A 13,894-nucleotide genomic window follows, 5' to 3' on the forward strand; every position below is an offset into this window, starting at 1 on the left:
GGCAGGGACATCTCTGTGAGTTCAGGGCCAGCCTGGTCTACCAAAGAGAGTTCCAGGACAGGCTCCAAAACTACAGAGATCCTGTCTCAAGGGAAAAAAAAAACTTCTTGTAAAGCATATGTGTATGACCTGCACGTGAAGTTTGAGTGTCAAAATGTCAAAATCGTGCCCGTGAGATGGCTCGGCAGATAAAAGTGCCTAACATCAAGCCTGACACCCCGAGTTCAATCCCCAGAACCCACCTGATAGGAGGAGGACACTGATCCCCAAAAGTGGTCCTCTGACCTTCACATATATACCATGAATGCCCACACACACACTTAAAAATAAGCCAAGCATGGTGGCACACATCTGTAACCCCCGAATCTGGGGGCCAAGACAGGAGATTGCTAGCAGTTCAAGGCCACTCTGGGCGACATTGGTACCAGGCCTAGTGGGCTATATCAGTCATTTTCTCTTCGCTGTGATCAAAATACTTCACAAAAACAACTTAAGAATGCAGGGCTTATTTTGTGGGGCTGGAGAGATGGCTTAGTGGTTAAGAGCTCTTGCTGCTATTATAGAGGACCCGATTTCAATCCCAGCACCCACATGGCAACTCACAACCTGCTGTAACTCCAGGTGCAGGGGCTCTGATTCCCTCTTCTGACCTACAAGGGCACCAGGCACACATGACACCCAGACATAGATGCAGGCAAAACTCGTAAATATGAGCCGGGTGGTAGTGGCGCACGCCTTTAATCCCAGCACTTGGGAGGCAGAGGCAGGCGGATCTCTGTGAGTTCGAGACCAGCCGCCTGGTCTACAAGGGCTAGTTCCAGGACAGGCTCCAAAACCACAGAGAAACCCTGTCTCGAAAAACCAAAAAAAAAAACAAAAAACAAAAAAAAAACCTCGTAAATATGAGATAAAATTTAAAAATCTAAAGCTTTCTTAAGAAAAAAGAAGGGTTTCTGTTGCTCACAGTTTGAAACGGAGAAGGTGCAGCGGCATTAGCGAGGCAGCTGGTCACACAGTGTCCACAGTCGGGAAACAGGTAAATGACAGCACTTAGCATCTTCCTTACTGGTGCTGCCCACGTTTAGGATGAGCCTTTCTCACCTTGCTGAGGAGGCTGTATCTTTGGTTGTTTCGGTTGCTAAGCAGCAGAAGGCTTTGTATGTATGTGTGTGTAGGTTCCAGGGATGGAACTCTAGGCATGAGGCTTTTGCAGCAAGATCTTTCACCCACTTAGCCACCACTCTGGATATAGTTTTAAATGTTTAAAACAAAAACAAAGCCCTATTTTTTTTTAACACCAGATACTGCACTAGAGCCCAGGAAATCAGAAGGAACTTCGGATAATGAGATGCTACCAGCGTGCAAGCGGCTGTCCTCTCAGTACAGTGACATCTGTGAGATGCCACCAGTGTGCAAGGCACTGTCATCTCAGTACAGTGACATCTGTGAGATGCCACCAGTGTGCAAGGCACTGTCATCTCAGTACAGTGACATCTGTGAGATGCCACCAGTGTGCAAGGCACTGTCATCTCAGTACAGTGTCAGCTGTTAAGCTCACGAAACTCCCAATAACAGCACAGTAAGGTGACACATGCCCATAAAATATTTGCACTTGTGAGGCTGAGGCAAGGGGACTGCCAGGAGTTCCAGGTCAACCTGGACTATATACTGAAACCTTCTACCAAAAAAACAAAAACCAAATCAAATAATAACTATATGAAAATGTTTGTAACATAATATCCAGATATAAATGCAGTTAATGTTGGGTATTAACAAACTGCCGTGCTAAGCATGCATGCCTGTTCTAGCACTGAGGAGGCAAAGGCTCTGGATTACTGAGAGCTCCAGGCCAGTCTGCTCTACACTCAAGGTTCTGCCCTGTCTGAAACAAACGAACAAACGAACAAACCAAAGTGACAGCAAAATAACCAAGCTGTAGGACTAGAGAAGAAGCTCAATTGGTGTTTTGAGAACCTGAGCTCAATCCCCAGAACTCACATTAAAACAAACAAAACAAAACAAAAAAAAACAAACAATAAAGTGGCCAGGTTGTGGTGGGTGGTGGCGCATGCCTTTAATCCCAACACTTGAGAGGCAGAGACAGGAGGATGTTTGTGAGTTCAGAGACAGCCTGGTCTACAGAGTGAGTTCCAGGACAGCCAGGGCTACACAGAGAAACCGTGTCTCGAAAAAAAAACAAAAACAAACAAACAAACAAACAAAAACCTGTTTGTCATCCATCTTCCACATGCCTTCCACATAAACATACATACATATGAATACACAGAACATGCATAAAATTGTTCTGCCTCATTGCCAGCTAGTAAAGTCCCAGACCAGCCGCTGGGGTGTGGCGAGTAGCACTGGTCTAACTCTAAAGCATGATGTCATGTTAGGAAAGTGCTCCCTTGCCTCTCTCCATCTGTATAATAACAAGAAAAGGGCCAGGAAGCCAGAGAAGTACACAACACCATGAGCCCTGTGGTAGACACTCAGGAGACAGTGCCACAGGGGTGCCTGGGGGAGGCTGACAAAGATGCAGAGAAACCCGTAGGAGCTAAAGAGTCCAAGGTGGCCCAGCAGCAGAAAAGTATAAATACATCATACGCAACTTTTGTTACCCTGCCAATGACTAGAACTGAGTTTTCTCACACCAACAAACACTACAGACACTACGTTAAATTTATAGCAGCACAGTGGCTTTGGTCTTACATAGGCTTTTTTTCACTGCTGTTCTGTGTCGGGGTGGGGTGGGGGGTGGAACACAACATCAACTAAGAGAAAAACTAAGACATACCGCTTCTTGTTTAATAACCACATTCCTGTCTCCAACGGAGGTAAAAACCACCCCAACCCCCGATCTAGTTCATCTTTAGCTTCTTCCTCAAGCTCTTACTGCTCACAGATCTCACTTCCCCCATCTCCAGGGAAAGGAAACCAAGACACAGAAGGCAGACTCCATTAGGCCTTGCATCAAGGTACGTCTTTACTGCAGAACACAGGCCAGTCCTGTCTACTTGGACTGTGCAGTTGAGAAGATCAAATAAGAAGGGCAAAAGTGCTCTCTAAAGTCTAAACGCAGGGCCGGAAAGATGGCTCAGGCAGTCACGGGTTCCCCAGCAAGCAGGGAGACCCGAGTTCCACCCCCAGCACCCATGTGAAGGACCAAGGCCTGATATCACGAGCTTGTCAACACAGTTAGGGGAAGTCGAGACATGAAGAACCCTGGGGACCTGTTGGCCGGTCTAGCCAGATCATCTAGTTCCATGTTCAGTGAGAGACAAGGTCCCCCCAAAATGGGAAGGCAGCTATAGATGTATTTCAGTTTGGTAAAATGTGCGTCTAGTGTTCATAAAGGTCTAGGGCTCAGGCTCCAGCACCATATAAACTGAGCACGGTAGGGCTCAGCTGTGGCCCTACCACTCTAGAGATGGAGGCAGGCAGAAGGAGCAGGAGTTCAAGGCCAGCATAGGAAGTCTGAGCCCAACCTGGACTACATGATACCCTGTTTCGAAAATAAGTCCATAGGAACAGTGAGATGGCCCAGCTGGAAAAGGTGTTTCCTGCCAAGCCTGGGGATCTGAGTTCACTTTCTGGGTGCCACATGGTAGAGAGAGAGAGCTGACTCCAGTACGTTGTCCTCTGACCTACATATGTCTTGTGGCACACACGAACACACACGATACATAAATAAATGAAATAAAAATACCTCAAGTGACATACATGGATCTAATCTACATGGGAAGTAGAAAAAGACAAGATCTCCTGAGTAAATTGGGAGCATGGGGGCCATGGGAGAGGGTTGAAGGGGAGGAAGGATAGGGAGCAGAGAAAATATATAGCTCAATAATAACAATTTAAAAAATCTCAAGTGAATGAGTAAATAAATGGAACCAGAGAGGTATCTCAGTTGGTAAAGGCCCCGCTGTCGAGCCTGACGGTCCATTTGATACCCAGAATACACATGTGGGCAGTGGAGAACTGACTCCCCAAGCTGTCTTCTGACCTCCACACATGTACTATGACATGTGCGTTCATGCACGTGTGAGCACACACACACACACAAATAAATGTTAAAAAAATATTTACCTAAGGACTGGACAGATGGCTGAGCTGCAAGAGTGCTTGTTGCAGAGGACCCAGATTGGATTCTTTGCATTTACACGGTGATTTGAAACCATCCATAATCCCAGTTGCGGGAGATCCAATGCCATCTTCTGACCTCTGAGAGCACCGAGCATGTATGTGGTGTACATACACACATGCAGGCCAAAAATTCACACATAAAATAAAATGAATAAATTGAAATTTTAAAATTTAAGTAAATCAGTGCCGGGAGGTAGTGGCGCACGCCTTTAATCCCAGCACTCGGGAGGCAGAGGCAGGCGGATCTCTGTGAGTTCCTGGTCTACAAGAGCTAGTTCCAGGACAGGCACCAAAGCTACAGAGAAACCTTGTCTCAAAAAACAAAAAAATAAAAAATTTAATAAAATAAAATTTAAGTAAATAAATTAGGTAGAGAGAGACTGAAGAAGACACCTGGCATGTACTCACATGTGTGCATACACACTTGATCGTGGGCACGCATGAAGTTTAAAACTGACCCGCATGGTGGTGGGCATTGGTAATCAAGCACTCAGGAGGCAGAGGCAGGAGTGCGGTAAGTGGCAGGTCAACCTAGGCTAACAGGAGAGTCTATCTCTAAAAGGGGAGAGTTGTGTCTTTAAAATATCCCTTAGATCGGGGGCTGGAGAGACGGCTCAGTGGTTAAGAGCATTGCCTGCTCTTCCAAAGGTCCTGAGTTCAGTTCCCAGCAACCACATGGTGGCTCACAACCATCTGTAAAGAGGTCTGGCGCCCTCTTCTGGCCTTCAGGCATACACACAGACAGAATATTGTATACATAATAAATAAATATTTTAAAAAAATATCCCTTAGGTCAGCTTACTTTAGTTCATCCGCACTTTCATAAAGAACACATAGACTGATGATTGACAACATCGTGGCAAACCTAGTTAAGGCGCTAGGTCTCCTGACCTATGACATCACCCTCAGAAGCTCTGATTGTCAGTGTCCTGAGCCTTTGAGTGGCATTAGAAAGGTAGCTTTTACCACCAGCACTGGGGACCATGGCAACTTCCATAGATGTTTCACTTCCTGGTGACACGGAAGAGGTGACTGATTCCTTCTGCTACAGAATTCCATGAAAGATTTGGGCCAGAGACTTCCCATTCCTATCATAAAAATTAACACCAGGGCAGAGTCTGATATCAGGATACAGTGCTTCCCAATTGCGCCCCTGCGTATTTGACTTTTGACTAGAATTCTGGGCATAAGCAGCAATCTTCATCCTGCCAGTTCTGTGACCTTCATTTCCCAAGCCTCCTGCTGCTATCTCCCTGTTTGTTTGCTTGTTTATTTATTCAGACCTGTTTCTCACTGCAGCAAAAGAAAGCCTGGAACACAAGCTTTTGCTACCTCAGCCTGCGGCGCCCTGGGGTACAGGTGTGTGGCCCTGAGCTCAGCTACTAGTGAATTCACAGCCAGTTTGGTGTTGTGGGAGCTGCGGGCTGCGTTCCTGCCACCCAGCTCCCGGCCACCTGGCTAGCTTATGCCCCGAAATAACAACACACAAACTGTATTCTTTTAAACACTGCCTGGCCCATTATATCTAGCCTCTTCTAGGCTAATTCTCACATATTAATTTAGCCCATTTCTAATAATCTGCGTAGCACCACTATGTGTACTTACTGGGAAAGATTCAGCATGTCTGACCTGGTGGCTGGCTGCACTGTGTCTGCCCTGGAGAGCAGCTGCATTGGCATCTAAGCTCACTTCCTCTTCCTCCAAGCATTCTGTTCTGTTTACTCCACCCACCTATGTTCTAACCTATGAGGGCCAAGCAGTTTCTTTATTAATTAACCAATGACCTTCCTTCATCAGTCTGGGATACAGGGGACCCTATGAATGAAGCGAATGGAATGTCATCTCTAGCAGAGTTCAAGTGTAGCAGAGCAGGACTCAAGGAAGTCAGTTTGTTCCGGCCTTTTCCAAGTTGAGCAATCCCTGCTCACTCTCAAAACCTGTTCTTATCCCTTAGCCCGGAAGGCTCCTCCCTGCAACTGGTTAGCCACAACACTAGTTTGAGTGTTGGTTTAAGGATCCCCTAAAAGCACTTAAGATGCTGTGATCTATGTGTTAAGATGGGGTTTGACTTGCTACATTTACTGAGCAAGTGCATCTTTGGCTGAGATTCCGCCTCACCTTTGAGGAGGCGTGGAGACACAGCTGAACTTCCCTAGCCATCCTAAAAGTGTGTTCTTTCACAAAGCCGTAGTGCTATCTCTCAGCATGAATGGTTCTCATTTTGATGTACCATTTCCTGTAGCACGACTGCTCCTCAGAGATGGGGAGCTGAGTTTGATTCATCTTTATACCATGCAGCTAACCTCAAGTGCTGATGCTTAGGAGGTATCCGGTAAGCAAAGGTTGAGGGGTGCTTTCAAGGATTTTCCCGTAGGAACAGCAGCGAGCTGTACTGAGAAGCATTTAGCCCCTGCAGTTATAAGCGTTTGAAAAATAGAGGGGAAGACAAGAGACATAGTCTTGACCCCAAGACTCTTCCTGAAACTTCCACAAAGTCCCTTAGCCAGTGAGTCAGATGAAAAGAGAAAGCCGAAGAAGCCGTAGACCCTGAGTCTGCCGCTGACCAAGCAGAAACACGGAAGTTGGGACTTCTTAAAACAGAAGGCCCAAGAGTTACGTCTAGAGAACCAAAAGCTGAGGTAACAATGCTGACGTAAGAGTCAGAGTAAAAATCACAAAGGAAGATGGCAACCTTGTGTATCCTGATAGTTATTATAGCACACAAGAAAATAAAGCCAGCCTTGCTCCGAGGACAGAACTATATCAGGCCAACACTCATCACACACAAGTCACCATTGTCGTCACCAATGCTCATCACACACAAGTCACCATTGTCATCACCATCGCTGTCTCCAGGCTCTTGGTTCTTCAGTCTGCACTCAGAAATGTGGCCCGTCCTTGTCAGGCATGCCCTATCCCTGTCCATTCTCCTGCTCCCTCCTGTCTTAGCTAAAATGTCTCTCCTCAGAGAGCTTTCCCTAACTATCAATCCTGGCCATTTTCCTTTATTAATACACATCCCCAGCCATAGCAGGTACCCAGTACATAGCTGCTGAATTCATTGAACGACTCATACTTTTCCTCATTAAAACATAGTTGATTCGAGACCAGCCTGGTCTACAAGAGCTAGTTCCAGGACAGGCTCCAAAACCACAGAGAAACCCTGTCTCGAAAAAAAACAAAACAAAACAAAAAAACAAACAAATAAAACATAGTTGACTCTGGGACATGAGAACTAACCTCAGCGGATGACTGATAGAACAGACGAGAATGGAGAGGCATGGCTGTCAGAAGGAAGGCACAGAAGAGGTAGATTCTGAACTGCTGCACAGATACCCCGACGACAGGACCATCTGCATCTCCTAGAGACAGCAGAGCTGCACTTCACTAGATATTCTCCATCACTGATCACAGAACTATGTCACCGAGCAGTTAGGTAAGTGGTTCTCAACCTGTGAGTCACAACCCCTTTGTGGTTGGATTGACACTTTTACAAGGGTCACCTAAGACCATCAGAAAACACATTTATTTACAATACAATTTGTAACAGTAGCAAAATTACAGTTTTGAAGTAACAACAAAAATCCTCTTATGGTTGAGGGTCACCACAACATGAGGACTGTATTAAAGGGTCGCAGCATTAGGAAGGTGGAGGACCACTGGTTTAGATAGACTAGCATTAACTGGGAAAGCATAGGTAACTGATCGCTGCTGGCTTTCTGTGCTCCAGTGCGGTGGGTCTGCACCCGTGGAGTGGATACCGATTGCCCTAAGCTAATCACTTTCCCGTCACAGGAAGATTGATTTCACTTCCAAAAGGCTTTCGGTGTTTCTAGAGACCAGTTGTCACCACTCAAGGGAAGGCACTGTAGGTGTCCAGTCCAATAAACACTTAACATTGGGCATCACGAAGTACAGCTCCCAACACACACACAGTCACACCACGCAAAACGCCAACAATCCCAAACTTGAGAAACCCTCCCCCAGCAAAGCAGCATTGGCCAGTATCCCTGTAACGGATTGGCTCCAGTGAGTGAGCCTCAAATCTTGGCAATAAAATACAAAGGGAAGTTTGCTGAGATATTGTTGGAAAGGGGGTTATGCTTTGTTTTGGTTTGTTCAGAAGGAATCTTGCTGGCCTGGTTTCTCTGTGTAGCTCAGTCTATTCACAAATTCCCAGAAATCCTTCTGGTTCAGCCTCCTAACATGCACATACCTCCGTGCTGAGGTGAAAAGACTTTTCTTAACCTTAAACAAGACGAGTAAAATGCATCACACATGTTCCTGCTTGTGGGGAGGGAGGGAAGGGAAGTAGGACATAAGACGGTGACGTAGGTTGCGACCCTGTTGTGAGATGCATGCCTGAGATGTCAGAGTCTAGAAGAGTGCCTGTCTGGAATCTTGGGACCTCAGAGCAGTTAACAGAAGAAACTTAACAAGGACAGCAAAGCAGAAGACTAGAGGGTGCCTGTATCCTTCAGGACATCCATGAAACTGATTAACCAACCATTAAGACTTCTTGCCATATGAGGCAATACATCCATTAAAACAATTTATCGGGCTCAAAAAAATCTGTCGCTGAAAACATCCTAGAGTAAACATTGTATATTTTATTTTTTTTAATAGGTTGAATAGAAAATAAAACAAAGGAAGGAAGACTCTGGTGTATTCTTTTGGGAACAAGCTCGGTAGTCACCTAATAATAAAATAATTTTTATTTTTGTGCTTCCAGAATATTCTTGAATTCATTATAGCGAATAATAAAATTCAGGGATAGGGAGAGCTTTTTCTATTAATGCTTACGGCAATGTTCTCTAAATAACATTATTTAGAGGATCTTCTGTGCCATTCTGAAGCCTTTAAGAAGATGGCATTTCCTAATGACTGCAGTGTAACTGGAGGAGCATCAGCACGCCAGCACGCCCACGAGACCAGCCAGCCTGCCCCTGCCCTTGTGGAGTGCTCGCACCTAAATAGCAGGCACTTGCGGCACCAAGGAGGCACTGGCTCGCTAAAATAACCCAGCTACATAGCTTGCTAAAACGGCCCATGGAATGGATTTTTACTCAGAACTGAGTTCTTTGAAAAAAGCCAGCAACTTCTGGTGCAGCTTCTGAGTTTGCTGACATTTTCTTAGCAGCCGTAACGACACCTCTAATGCCAAGTCTTGCTTGAAAACACCAACAACACTTTTCAAAACGCTTGCCCGCGTGAATACACGCGCGCCCATGCGCACACACATGCACACACACACACACTGAATAAATGTGATGAAAATTAAAATGCATGTGTGACTGAGACCTATGCCAAAGGCAGCGTTCAGCCATAAAGAAGTCCTCCCACCATGCTGAACACGGAGTGAGAAGGGGAGGGGGCGGCAGCAGAATGAGCCCCAGCTGGAGGGGACGCCCAGCCGACCATCTGGTCCAGTTTCACGCTGTTCCTTCCTTACCACCGGGACCCAGAGAGGAGCGGGCTGCAGACGCATTGCCCCTGACCAACTGGAGAGCTCTAGAGATGCCCACACATCAGTGACTGAAGAACAAGGAAGAATTGCTGCCAAGGGGCCAGGGACCTGCGGATAAAGAAGGGCTGGAGGCGGGTTGGGGGAGTTCTGCAGCAAAGCCCCAGCTTGATTTACACAGCTCTTGCCTGGATAGTGGTGTGACTCCTCCCACCCTGGTCCGTTTCAAGCTTTTAATGTGTTGGAGTTGGGAAGGGAAATCCAGACTTGGCCCTCAGCACTTCCCGGGTGCTGGTCCGGGTCATGTGGAGTTTTTGATGGGGAAGCTACAACAAAGAGAAAGTGACATTTTGTGGCCTTTGGCTTTTCGACTTCTCTGTAACATCAGGTCCATGATAGGAAGATAAGAGAAGGAACACTCGGACCAGTGACCCCAGTTCAGGTGGCGATTGGAACCGAAAGATAATTGTCAGCATCTGTAGCATGAAGGCTAGGGTAATGCCTTTTGAGTCTCTAGGAGAGGGGAGTCAAGATGGGGTTCGCATAAGTGAACAATTTTTTGTTGGTGGGACCCCAACCCTAGAGGAAACACAATTCATTTAGGGCTCTGGACCCTTGATCTTGGCGACATTGTTGAATAGTCCTTCATTGTGGAGATGGTCGGTAAGAGGGTTGCTTCCTTAGTGATTAGCCTTGGATCTCTGACCAGTTTGAAAGCTAGGAACGTAAGGGTGTTTTCCAAGCTCCTAAATGCATAAATTTTCTCTTCTTAAACTCCAAGGATTCTCCAGCCTGAAGAACTCTCAATCAATTGCTTTGAGTCTTCCTTTTATAAAGAAATAAACTAGATTTGATGATATCTCATCAATTCTTTTCAGTCTCTGGAAGGAATTTAGGTTTTGACTTTTGGCTCCTCTCATCTTTCTATCATGATGCTTCTACCCCCGATCTTTATCTCTGTTTCAGAAAGAGTCTGCACTGTCTGTATAGAGGAAATAGCCTTGGAATTGTTTTTTTTTTTTTCTTGAAGTTATTCTGAAAGAACTTGGAATTCTGTCATAGCTTTGGCTTCTCCCTTCCTGGGAGCTCTCTGTCCATTTTGGTTCTGGTTTGTGGTAGAGTGACATCCTAACACAAAGAGGACATCTAGTCAAAAAGCGCCACTCTGAGGGTAAGAAGATCCAAGGGAAGCAACGCGACCACATCCTGGTGACAGTAGGGAAAGTTCCTGAGACTGGAATAGGAGGCGTGGGTAAAAGAACTGCTTGTTACCTTCTGCTCTCACGTTTGGTCAATTTGGTTCTTGATCTGGAATCAAATTCATCTTTGAGCTGAGGGTGCCTCTGTTTCCCTTGCTTTCTTTCTTATGAGCAATGTCATTCTGCAGCAACCGTGCCTCTGTTGAGTCAGCCACACCAGGACTTCCGGGGAGACTTCCTTCCACAGCTTTGTCTGCCGTTCTCGACTTTGCCTACCGGATCAGTGTCTCTACCGTCTGTGAAACTGTTGTCCCTGAGGTTGGGAATGGATTCCATTCTACAAGCAGAACATTCTTCCTTGACGCCCATCTCCTCCCTCAAGCTCTAACACCTCCCCTCTTCATGTCCCGTGTTCTGTAATGTTTGCGACTGTCTCTCCAGCTCTCCTAACAAAACAGAACCTCTTCTTCCATCCCTTCCCACCCTTGCTTGCCCTCCACTCCCACTCTGCTTTAGAGAGCTTGTCAATTTGTGTCAAGCCCAATGTTGCTGGGGTTTCTATTCCCTCTCTAATTGCCAGAGGGGCTCAGAACCCTAACATCCCCTTCCCTTTCTTACCTTCTTCTTGGGACATAGATGTCAGGGCTTAAGTCACGGGAGGAAAGCAGAAGACATGAACAGAGCAGAAACCAGCAGGCTGAAAAATAGTAACTATGGTAACTCGAGCACTGGTTTGGAAACGTCTGGTATGGTCACCAATTGTACTGATTTCTTCCCTCCCATCTGTTAATGGACTATATACATTTAGTTTATTTTTTTTCTTCAAAAGCCTTTGCATGAATAACTCAACTGGAGCAACCCATTGTTTTCCACACTCCATTCAGGCATTCAATTCCAAATTCCTTTCTTCTTTTTGGTTTTTCAAGACAGGGTTTCTCTGTAGCTTTGGAGTTTGTCCTGGAACTAGCTCTTGTAGACCAGGCTGGCCTCGAACTCACAGAGATCTGCCTGCCTCTGCTTCCCTAGTGCTGGGATTAAAGGCATATGCCACCATTGCCCAGCAATTCCCAGTTTCTTATATTGTGTGGTTTTCTTCCAATCTTTCTTTCCAATGGAGTAAAATTTCTCAATTTTTGGTCACTTTCACCCATCCACTTGCCTCCCCAACCCCCAGTTGTTTAGAATTTGTTCCGTATATCCTAAGCTTCTAGATTCTTTTTCTGTAGGATAAGTTCATTCAATCTCTCATTCTGTTCTTCAGCTTCTTGTGAACATGGTTTTACACATTCTTGAAAACCAAAATTTTCATCCAAACTTCCTTCTAGCGCTTCTGATGTTGCTTGCATTTCTGTCATGCATTCTGAATTCTGTTTTGCGTTTCTGGTGCGCATTCTGAATTCTGTTTTGGTAGCAGTCTTGTGTGTCTTGGCGCACCTGAAGTCCAAATCTTTCTCGTGCTGTCAATTACATTCAATTTGTTTTGAATGCTTGCATCTTTTCTCTAAGTTCCTGGTTTCAAGCCCAAGGGAAGAGCTGGCAAAGACCAGGTCATCATCAAATTGCACTTTAATTAAATCTAATGAAAGTTTCCTAGTCCTCTTTTCCTTCTCCCCTGAAAGGGACTGGAATTTTTGCACATATTATATATATATATTATTGGAAGCCCTGATGGAATCTAATGGCAGCCTAGAAAACAATAGTGATATTTACCAATGTTAACCTCTGATTTTGATGATTATATGGTGTAAGATTATATTATTTGTTTATTCATGTATTTGGCTTTATCACCCCACCCCAACCCTCTCCAGACAGGGTCTCACTCTGAGACTATAGATTAGTGCTAGCTTACCAGGCTGGTTTAAGACTTTTTTTTTTAAACATTTTATGTCTTATCCTTGCAACCTTTCTTGTAAACTTTAGTTTTTTAAATGAACAATCTATACACTTACAGTAATTCTTAAGTTCACAACACAATGAATGGGAAGTACAGAGCTCCTGTCCATGCACAGCATCTTCCACTGTTCACAGCACAGTGGTGGTGTTTGTTACAGGGACAGCATATACATAACCATCATCATGTCAGAGTTATCACAATGTGCATCCTGTGTGGGAGGAGGCCACTTGTTTGTCCCCCGCTCCTCAGCCCCGAAATAACCACACAGAAACTGTATTAATTAAATCACTGCTTGGTCTATTAACTCTAGCCTCTTATTGACCAGCTCTTACATCTTAATTTAACCCATTTCTATTAATCTGTGTATTGCCACGTGGCTGTGGCTTACCGGCAAGATTCGGCTTGTCTGTTCCCAGCGGCAGCTACATGATGTCTCCCTGGCATCTCCCTGACTCCGCCTTCTTTCTCCCAGCCTTTAGTCTCGTTTCCCCCCCCCCCCACTAGCTCTGTTCTGTCATGCTATAGGCCCAAAAGCAGTTTCTTTATTTAACCAATCGTAATCATGAATACAGAGGGGAATCCCACATCAATCATGTTCCCCTAAGCTCATCATTACATCAGAGTTATCACTTGGTGTCATGTAGTCTCCAAGTTTGGTGCAATGTGTGATGATATGCTTACATCATTGTAGTATACACAGAATAGCTTCACTGCCCCAAAGCCCTTCTATGCGTGGGCTGCTCATCCTTTCCTACAGCATCCCTGGTGATCAATGATTTTTTTTTTGTTTCCATACTTTAACCCTTTCCAGAATGGAGTCTGACACACTGTTATTTCTTTTTTCTTTTTTATGTATTTTATTTTATTTTAAATATTTTTTTATTTATTATGTATACAATATTCTGTCTGTGTGTATACCTGCAGGCCAGAAGACAGCACCAGACCTCATTACAGATGGTTGTAAGCCACCATGTGGTTGCTGGGAATTGAACTCAGGACCTTTGGAAGAGCAGACAATGCTCTTAACCTCTGAGCCATCTCTCCTCTTTTTTCTTTTTTAAACTTCAGTTGTTTGCTTGTTTTTACAGTACTAGGGATGGAACCAAGCTCTTCATTAGTTCAGTGGCATCAGGCATTAACCTCAGTTGGCGTGATAGAAAGTTCTAGCGAAACATGAGCCAATGACTCTTT

This window comes from Chionomys nivalis, chromosome 12 (genome assembly GCF_950005125.1).
Source record: "Chionomys nivalis chromosome 12, mChiNiv1.1, whole genome shotgun sequence".
In the NCBI taxonomy this organism is placed as follows: Eukaryota; Metazoa; Chordata; class Mammalia; order Rodentia; family Cricetidae; genus Chionomys; species Chionomys nivalis.